We start from the raw sequence: 10,976 nt of genomic DNA on the forward strand, positions 1-10,976 counted from the left end.
TGCTGCTTGGCCTGCTGTGTTCATCCAGCCCTGCACCTTGTTGTCTCTGGAGCTAATTGAATTGCTTTTTGAAAGAGCCTTGCTGGGCTGAGCGGCCTCATTCTGAGGTGGACTATTCTATGATTCTACAATCCACAGTGGAGAAACAGACCATTCAGCCCAACTGGTAACATGCTAGCCTATTTGGTCCATGCAAGTCTTTTCCACCATACATCATCTGACCCCAGTGACAGATCTATCTGTTCTACACATGTGGATGTACAAAGGGATCTGCATGTCCTTGTACACCAAAAATCTGTCGTGGACAACCCATGTTGAAGCGACGATCAAGAAGCCATAACAACGCCTATTCTTCCTCAGGAGGCTAAGGAAATTCAGCATGTCCATAAGGACCCTCACCAACAGACGCACTATAGAAAGTACCGTATCCGGATGCATTGCAGCTTGGTACGGTAACTGCTCTGCCCAGGACTGTCAGAAACTACAGAGAGTTGTGAACACAGCCCAGATCATCACACAAGCCTACCTTCCATCCAGTACTGAGGAAGGGTCACCGGACCCGAAACGTTAACTCTGATTTTTCTTCACAGATGCTGCCAGACCTGCTGAGCTTTTCCAGCAACTTCTGTTTTTCTTCCATCCATTGACTCCATCTTTGCTTCTCATTGCCGCAGGAAGGCAGCCAATATCATCAAAGACCCGTCCCACCCTACTTATAATCTCTTCCAACCTCCTCCATTGGGCAGAAGCTATAAAAGCTTAAACACACGCACCAACAGGTTCAAGAACAGCTTTCTCCCCACTGTTATTAGACTCCTGAATGGACCTCTCAAATTTCAAATCTAATATTGATCTTGCTTTTTGTGCACCTTCTCTGCAGCCATAATTTTGTTTTCCTCACTCTGTTCAATCACGCTATGATCTTTGTGTCTTTGTATGTTACAATCTGCCTGCACTGCATGCAAAACAAAACTTTTCACTGTACTTAGGTATATGTGACAATAATAAATCAAATCAAATCAAATCAAATCAAACTTGCAGGGCAAGCAGTGAGGATGGCAAATGGTTTATTGACCTTCGCTGTAAGAGGATTTGAATTCAGAAGTACGGATTTCTTACTGCAATTACTTTGGGTCTTGGTGAGACCACATCTGGAGTATTAGTCTCCTTACCTCAGAAAAGATATACTTGCCATGAAGGGAGTGCAGCAGAAGTTCACTATGCTGATACTGGGAATGGCAAAACTGTGCCATGAGGAGAGATTGGTTCAAGTGGGCCTATATTCATTGCAGTCCAGAAGGATGAGGGGGGAGTTATGTTTGAAACGTATAAAATTCTATCACAGCTGGATATAGTTAGGATGTTTCCCCTGGTTTTAAAACCAGGGGAACAGAATCTCAGGGCACACGGTAGACCATTTAAGACTGAAATGAGGAAACACTTCATCATTCAAGATTTTTTTATCTTTATTCATTTACGGGTTGAGGGCATCGCCAGCTAAACAGCATTTATTGCCCATCCCTAATTGCCCAGAGGGCAGTTGAGAGTCAACCACATTGCTGTGGGTCTGGAGTCACATGTAGGCCAGACCAGGTAAGGATGGCAGTTTCCTTCCCTAAAGGACATGAGTGAACCAGATGGGTTTTTCCAACAATCAACAATGGATTCATGGTTGTCATTGGATTCTTAATTCCAGATATTTACTGAATTCAAATTCCACTATCTGCCGTGATGGGATTTGAACCCGGGTCCCCAGAATGTTACCTGGATCTCTGGATTAACAGTCCAGCGAAAATACCACTAGGCCATCGCTTTCCCCTTCATGGTGGTGAACTTGTAGAATTCTCTCTCACAGAAGGCTGTGTAGGTCAAGTCACTGAATTTATTCAAGAAAGAGATAGATTTTGTTTAGATATTGGAGGCATCAAGGAGTATGGGGGAGAAAGCAGGAATATGGCGATGAGATAGAGGATCAGCCATGATCATGCTGGATAGCGAAGCAGGCTTGAAGGGCCAAATGGCCGACTCTTAGTTTCTCTGTTTCTCCTTGGTGTCCTCATCTGGTTTGCCCCCTTCGATTCTGAAAGGTATTGACCCAATGACATTGTGATATGAGCTCCACATCTTTCCTGGACAGAGAAACATCTCCTGATTTCCCATCGGATTTACCAGTGACTGTCTTTTACATTCACAGGGCCTAGTTCGAGTCTCCGCTACTCCCATTATTGGGATCATATCCTATGTCTTACGCACCAAATGCCATCATCATTTAAAATGCTTCTATCATGTCTGTTCAGCCTCTCCAGTAAGTATACTTTGAAATCATCCACCAGTCTCGAAGATGTAAGAAGAAAATACAGCAAAAGGGAAAAACAAAGAAATTGAGCAAAGCTGCAGGAAAGGTCTTCCCAGTGACATCAAGGGCAACATAGATTCATTGAGTCATACAGCGTGGAAACAGACCCTTTGGTCAAACCAGTCCATGCCAACCAGCTTTCCCAAACCAAACTACTACTATTTGCCTGCATTTAGCACATATCCCTCTAAACCTTTCCTATCCATGGACCGATCCAAATGTCTTTTAAATGTTGTAACTGTACCTGCATCTATCACTTCCTCAAGCAGCTTGTTCCATATATGTACCACCTCTGTGTGAAAATGTTGCCCCTTCATGTCTCCTTCCCATCTCACCTTAAACCTATGCCATCTAGTTTTGAATTCCCTCTACCCTGCTATTCACCTTATCTATGCCCCTCATGATTTTATAAAACCTCTAATAAGATCACCACTCAACCTCTGATGGTCCAAGGAAAAAAGTCCCAGCCTATCCAGCCTCTCCTTAAAATTCAAACCTTCCAGAGCCGGTAACATTTTTTCTGCACACTTTCCAATTTAATATTTTTTGTTGCACCTTTTCCAATTTAATAATATCCTTCTGAGGGAATTTGAGAGAATGAGAGTGGCTGGGGAAATATGGTATAAATGATATTCTAAGTGCAGATCAGGCAATGCTAGATCTGGTAAAATAATTACTTTGTCCCAATCTTTGTTGTGTACAAGATCAGACTAGCCTCCCAGGTTACAGTTAAACAGCACTTATTGGAAGACTACACTTGGAGCTGCAGGGGACAGTTTCCAAGTTTGCAGATGACACGGGACTTGGAGGAAAGTCAGGAGGAACAGTGCGGAACTCCAAAAGGACATTGACAAGTTGCTGGAGTGAGTGGAGAGGTGGCAGGTGAGGTTCAACACAGACAGGCGTGAGGTGATGCACTTTGTTCAGAAGAACATTGAGAGACAATATAAAATAGCGAGTACAATTCTAGAGGGGGTGCAGGAGCAGCGGGGAGCTGGGTATATATGGGCTCAGATTATTAAAGGTGTGGTAGGACAGGTGGAGAAATCAGTGATTAAAGCAGACGGTGTCCTCAGCTTTATTAACATGGGCATAGAATCCAAGAGTAAGGAGATGATGTTGAACTTGTACAAAACACTTGTTAGACCTCAGCTGGAGTATTGTGTCCAGTTGTTGTACAGGTCCCCTCCAAGCCATCATGACTTGGAAATATATCACTATTCCTTCAGCGTCGCTGGGTCAAAATCCTGGAATTCCCTCCCTAAGGACGTTGTGGGTCAACCTACAGCACACGGATTGCAGTAGTTCAAGAAGGCAGCTCCCCACCACCTTCTCAAGGGGGCAATTAGGGACGGGCAACAAATGCAGGACCCGGACAGCGCTGCCCTCAATGAATAAACAAAGTGGTTATGGGTGTCACTGATTGGAAAGTTGTGAATGTATTGGGAAAGAGAACGCAGAAGTGGTTCACAAGAATGATTCCAGGGATGAGAAACTTCAGCGATGACGATAGATTGAAGAAGTTGGGGACTGTTCTCCCGTGGAGAGGAGAAGACTGAGAGAGTGAGATCTGAGAAAGTTTTCAAAATCATGAAGGGGCTGACGAAGGGTTACAGCCCAAAGCATTGACTTTCCAGCTCCTCGGCTGCTGTCTGATCTGCTGTGCTTTTCCAGCTCTGCATCTATTGACCGGGGCTGGATAGAGTTAGTGGAAATGTGGTGGAGGCAGGTTCAGTAGAGGCATTCAAGAGGCATAGGATGATCATTTGGATGGAAATAATGAGCAAGGACACAGGGAAAGCGTAGGAAATTGGCAGTGGGAATGATGCTCATTTAATGAGCTGCAATAGACACAATGAGCTGAATGCCCTCCTTCAGCACTGTACCACTTCTGTGATAATGGGAAAGATACAGAGTGCTGGTTCTGACCTCCCAGCGCAGTTGGTAGCATACAGCTACTGTCACAGCTACAGGACAGCTTACCTGAGAGGTCTACCTCACTTCTACACCTGTCTCCCACAAGTACCTACTTTCCAGGATTATACACTAAATATATTTTCTGAATATTATTGACTGAAACATTTAACCAAAACTATTCCCCTTTATGACATAATGCATTTCTAGCCCTTGCCCTGTGAAGCACTGAAGATCAGAGGGACCTTGGTATACATGTCCATCAGTTCCTTAAGGTATCAGGACAAGTAGACAAAGTGGTTAGTAAGGCATAAGTGATACTTGCCTTTCTTAGTTGAGGCACAGGGTTTAAGAGCAGGGAGGAAATGCTGGAACTGTATGAAACGCTTGTTAGGCCACAGCTAGCATATTGTGTGCAATTCTGGAATCCACATTATATGAGGGAAGTGATAGCACTGGAGAGGGTGCAGGGGAGATTTACCAGGACGTTGCCTGGACTGGAGAGGTTTAGTTTTGAACAGAGATTGGTTAGACGAGGGTTGTTTCCCATACAGCAGAGAAGATTGAGAGGGGACATGATTGAGATGTATAAAATTATGAGGGGCATAGGTAAAGTAGACAGGAAGAAACCTTTCCCTTTGATGGAGGGATCAACGAACAGGGGCATTGATTTAAGGAAAGGGACAGGAGGTTTAGAGGGGATGTGAGGGAAAACATTTTCACCCAGAGGGTGTGTGTTGTAGAACAGACTAAATCCCCTCAGCACCTGAAAAGAGAACACCAACACTCAGCAATCACAGTCTGACTTCAATAATCCCAAATCCAAACTGCAAATAGAGATTTTCATCCTGACAAGAGCCCCCAGTTTGTTATGGACCGGACCAAATCCCCTCAAAATATATCACAGAGATAGCCTCGAGCTTAACTTTACATTTCATTTAAAGGCAAGTGTAAGGCACTGTGTTCTACAGGGAGATAGCAAGAACTGCAGATGCTGGAGTCACAGTCGATACAGCGTGGAGCTGGAGGAACACAGCGGGTCAGGCAACATCAGAGGAGCAGGAGAATCAATGTTTCGGGCCTAGACCCTTCATCAGGACCTCTAGGCCTGAAACGTCGATTCTCCTGCTCCTCTGATGCTGCCTGACCCGCTGTGTTCCTCCAGCTCCACACTGTATCAGCTATGTTCTACATGTGATTTGATTGGTCCATCACTAGGCTTCAAGCAAAACACATTTTAAAATACAGACAAAAACAGAATTGCATAACTTTTTTTTGAAATAATTAATAAGATAATATATTATTTAACTACTAATCATCAACAGTTCCAATAACGCAGCATCCCATAAACCCACCCTTAGCAAAGGCAAATCCAACAAAACAGATGTGCCTCACGTGCTAGCTCCCTTCCAGTCCAAGAGAAAGGAACACCAAAAAAAAACACTCTAGCAGCAGAGACAGAACTCAAGCTTTTTACTGCAGCAGAGAGCGAGCTGTATCGATCAGCTTCAACAGCCAACTCCAAACCCCAACTGAAAGCAATAACGAAAACCGTAGGTCTATGTGAACCCTGACTCCACCCACTCATGCTTCTTTTGTCTAATTTAAAAAAAACACTCAGGGAATCAAAGCTGTTTACCCGCTGCTTTGGAAGCAGACATTCTGGCGCCACTGTTTCTCATGCTCTTAGTACTCTATGTTTTATATACATACATTTCTCTAAACCTAAGCATGCAAACGTTCAATACTACAGTCCATCTCAGTCCATTTCTTCCACCACTGAACACCTCCATCTTCCTTCATCAAAGTCGTGACAATGTGTCAGCAATTATGTTCTCTTGTCCTGCCACATGTATAATTTTCAAATTGAATAAAGAAAAGAAATACCAGACTGTTTAGGTGGAGTTTGTTGTAACAAGTTGTTACAACAAACTCCACCTAAACAGCCCGGTATTTTTTTCTTTATTTTTTTCCAAAAACATTAAGGGGTTATGATCAGATTGTCTCAGATACTTTACTGGCAACATAAATGTTGAAATGTTGCAACTCCAATACCAAACTCAAAGTCTCTTTCTGAATGGTAGAATATTTATTTTGATGAATATTCAACTTTCAGGAGAAATACCCAATAGGTCTTCCTATCCTATTATCGTCTTCTTATAAGAGTACAGCACCGACACCCACATCACTCACATCGATAGCCATCTTGAATGGCTTTGCGTCATTAGGTGTGGCTAACACTGGGTCAGTGGTTAACACAGCTTTCTAGCTCACAGGCCTCCATCCACTGAAATTTTCTGCACTTCTTCAACGGGTCAGTCAGTGGAAGCAACCACACTGCTGAAATTCGGTACAAATTTTCGAGAAAAAGCACTCAGTCCCAGGAGTTGTAGCACTTCCCTCTATGTCGACAGGATGGGAAACTCCCCAATAACTTTTGTTTTCACATCCCGTGGTCCATCTGTCAATGTCTAATAACATGGCCTAGGAAAGTGGCTTGGGCTTTTGTGAACTCACTCTTAACATCAAGCCTGCCTACTGAAGTCAATTGAACAATTCTGCTAGATGCTCCAAATATTCCTTCTATGTGTGACTAAAAATCACCAGATCATTGATGTACACCTCACAATTGGGGGTATCCTGAAATGATGTTATTGGTTAGTCTTTGAAATATGGCTGGAGCATCCTTCAAACCAAATGGCATGATTTTAAATTGGTACAGTCCACTCGGTGTCACGAAAGCTGAAATTGTCTTTGCTCTTTCAGACAAAGGTATCTGCCAGTACCCTCTAAGTAAGTCCAGATTAAAAATATAAGTTGCTTATCTTACCTTCTCAATACAATCTGGAAAACGTGCAATAGGATACGAATCAAATTTTGTAACGGCCTTGACTTTGTGACAGTCCACACATTACCATTGGGTACCATCTGGTTTTGATACCATTACTATGAGCAAACCACATTTGCTGCAACTCACTTTGATTATGTTGTTTCTGAGCATGCTTCAATCTCTGTTTGAACCTGTGCTAATTTTGGAGGGTTAAGTCTTTAAGGATGTTGCTTAATTGGAACAGCATTTCCTATATCTACATCATGTGTAATCAGTTTAGTACTTCCCACAAATGTCTCCACCTTTTTGGGTCATTTTGATTTTCCTCTAGAAGGTAACTCAATAATTTGTCCCAATTATTGAGAATTTTCTCATTGTCCAATTTAATTTGAGGAATGTCAAATTCAGAACCATCTGGATTTGCTTCTTCATGCACAGTTGCAATCGATGACACATTCTCTTTCCACATCAAAACACTGTTTGAGCACATTCACATGACACACTCTGTGAGTTTCCTTTATATCTGGCATTCTTATCAAATAATTCACCTCACTCAGTTTCCTGTTGATTTGATTAGGCCCACGAAACCTTGCTTTAAAGGTTCACTTACTACTGGAAGTAACACTGACACTTTATCCCCACTAGCAAAACTATGATTTTTAGTTTTGATTTCTTGTCTGCTTCCTGTTTCATCACATGTTGTGCTACTTTCAAATACTGTCTAGTCAACTCACGCGCTCTATCAATCTCTCCCTAACATTAGACTCATAGTCCAAATATGTGGTCTCCAAACTCTGAATCACCGATTTTTCCTTAATTAATTTGAGCAATCCTCTCACCTCATACCCAAAGACTAATTCAAATGGACTGAATTTAATGTTTTAATGAAGTTCTGTAGCTTGGATTGCGGTTGGAGTTGATGGTTGGTTCACCGAACATAGAACAGTACAGGCCCTTCGGCCCACATCCTACTCTAAGATCAAACTAACCTGCGTACCCTTCATTTTACTACCATCCATATGCCTATCCAAGAGTCGCTTAAATGTTCCAAGCTGACTGGTTTCATGCAAACGTTTCATCTCCCTTCTAGGTGACATTGTCAGTGCTGTGTAGCCTCCACTGAAGCGCTGTTGTTCTGTCCTGCTCTGAATTTATATGGTCCGGTTTGTCAAGGTGGGCTGTATTGCTTCCGGTTTTGTACCGTAGTGATGTGTAGTTGGGGTCTATTTCAACATGTTTGTTAATTGCATCGGTGGTTGAAAATCAGGCCTCCAGGAATTCTCGTGCTTGTCTTTGTCTTGCTTGTCCTAGGACTGTAACTTTGTCAAATTGATGTCCTTCTACATTGGAGTGTATTGAAGCGAGGGAGAGTCGGTCGTGCCGTTTTGCTGTGAGTTAGTGTTCATGTATCCTGGTGGCAGGTTTCCTGCCTGTCTGTCCTATGTAGCGTTTCTCGCAGTTGCTGCATGGTATTTCGTATGTCACATTCGTCCTGCTCTTTGTGGGTATGGGGTCTTTCATCTTTGAGAGTAACTGGCGAAGCGTGACTGTTGGTTGGTGTGCTATCATTATTCCAAGTCGTTGTAGGAGTCTTGTAGTCAGTTCCAAAGTGTTTCTAATATAGGGTAGGGTGGCCAGTGTGTTGGGGCTTACAGTGTATTCTTGGTGTTGTTTGTTTGCCAGGCATCAGTGGATGAAGCTGTTGGGATAACCCTTGTTTGCAAAGACTTTGTATAGGTGTTCCTCTTTGTTTTTGTGTAGGTCCAGGGTGTTGCGGTGAGTTATTGTTTGTGTAAACAGAGCTTTGACACAGCTCTGTTTGTGGACCCTGGGGTGTAATTCAGGATTTGGTCTGTGTTGTGTAGTCTTTTTGTATATGCTGGTAAGGAATTCACCATTGTTCGTTCGTTCTACCATTATGTCTAGAAACAGGAGTTGATTGCTGTTCTCCTCTTCCCAGGTGAGCTTGATCCCAGTAAATGCAGTTAATAAGGTGGTGTGTTTCTTCTAACTTTGCTCCCTTTAATGATCAGAAAGTACCTGAACCAAAGTTTAGGCTGGATCTGGGGGAGGGCTGTGTGTTCCAGTCTTTGCATAACAGCTTCCGTGATGAGCCCCGAGATGGGTGAACCCATGGGTTTTCCATTAATTTGTTCATATACCTGGCCGTTAAAGACGAAGTGTGTGGTAAGGCACAGGTGTAGTAATTTCAGCATGTTGTTCTCGCTGAAGGTTTCATTGCAGGTTTGTGTTTTCGGGTTGTGCACTGATGTGGCCAGTGTCTCCTTTGCTAGTGTCATGTCGATAGAGGTGAATAGTACTGTAACGTCAAAGGAGAACATCATTTCCTCCTTGTCGATTTTTATGTTCCTGATGTTGTCCAGGAATTCCTGTGCTGGGTGTACGGAGTGGGTCGATCCATTGGTGAGGTGTTTAATCTTTGTTGTAATTCCTTGGCTAGTCTGTGTGTCGGTGTGCCCTGCAGGGCAACTGTGGGTCTGAGGGGGATGTCAGGTTTGTGTACTTTGGCTAGTCCATAGAATCAGGCGGTGTTTGATCCATCGAGTTTCATTTTTAGGAAGTCTGTTCTTGTTATTTGGCCTGCCTGTTGTAATTTCTGTAGTGCATAGGTGATTTGTGATTCTGTTGTCTAACTGTGGTGTGGGGTCTGACTCCCTCTGTTGGTAGGTGCTGGTATCTGCAAGTAGTTGTGTTTTTTCGAGGTAGTCTGATTTATTCATTATACCCATCGAGCAGCCTTTGTCTGCAGTAAGATTATGATGTTCCTGTCTTTCTTCAGTCCTTCAAGGGCTTTTCTTTCTGATGTGTTGAGTGTGTTGGCCTGGCTTCTCCTGTTCAGTGTAGGGACTATGGTTTGATGGATGGCTTGTTGTGTTTTGTCTGTGAGTCCATAAGATTTCGACCCAAAGTACACCAACCTGACATCCCCCCAGACCCATAGTTTCCCTGCAGGGCACACCGACACACAGGCTAGTCACGGAGTTACAGCTTCTTCCCTGCTGTCATTAGACTGCCGAATGGACTCTCTAATTTCGAATAATGTTGATCCTGCTTTGCGCATCTCCCATGCAGCTGTAACCTTGTATGCCTCACTCTGTCTAAGCACCCTATGATCTGTATGTCCTTGTTTGCTATGATCTGTCTGTACTGCTCGCACGACAAAGTTTTTCACTGTGCTTAGGTACATGGGACAACAATAAATCAAGTCCAATCAAAACTTTCATCTCAATCCTCTAAATAGTCTTGACTATAAGCTCTCAACATGGTCTTCAAAGTTTGATAACACCATTCTAATGCTCCTGCAATTCTGGATGGTACACAGTTGATTTGAATTCTTTTACTCCTAAGCTATCCATAATTTTCATGAATAATTTTAACATAATATTTGATCATTGATCTGATTGTATCTCTGTGGGTAGTCTGTATCTATTATAAAAATTTGAGTAACTCTTCTACAATCCTGTTAACTGCAATATTGTGTAATGGAATGGCCTCTGGAAATTTAGTTTACACATCCATTACAGTCAATGAAATTGATTCTCACTTTTACAGGAGGTTCTGCTATAACGCAATATTTGCGTTCCAGTGCAACATCGCGTTATAGAAAATTGTGCTATAGAAATAATGGGGCCTATGGGAAAAGCGGAGTTAGGGGCACAAAGGACAAATAACAATTATATTTTCCAAAATTCTTCCTCACCTGTGTAGCTTCATTCTTATAGCTGCAGTTATAATGGAAGTGGCAATACATTTAAGAATCTGACCTGTATTTGCAATGAAGTGACAGCTGGGCTTTAAACAGTGTTCTGCCACTGGAAATCCCAGCAATGGTCAGCACTGCAAGATGGTGTAAAC

The sequence above is a fragment of the Rhincodon typus genome, chromosome 43 (genome assembly GCF_021869965.1).
Source record: "Rhincodon typus isolate 14 chromosome 43, sRhiTyp1.1, whole genome shotgun sequence".
Taxonomy (NCBI): domain Eukaryota; kingdom Metazoa; phylum Chordata; class Chondrichthyes; order Orectolobiformes; family Rhincodontidae; genus Rhincodon; species Rhincodon typus.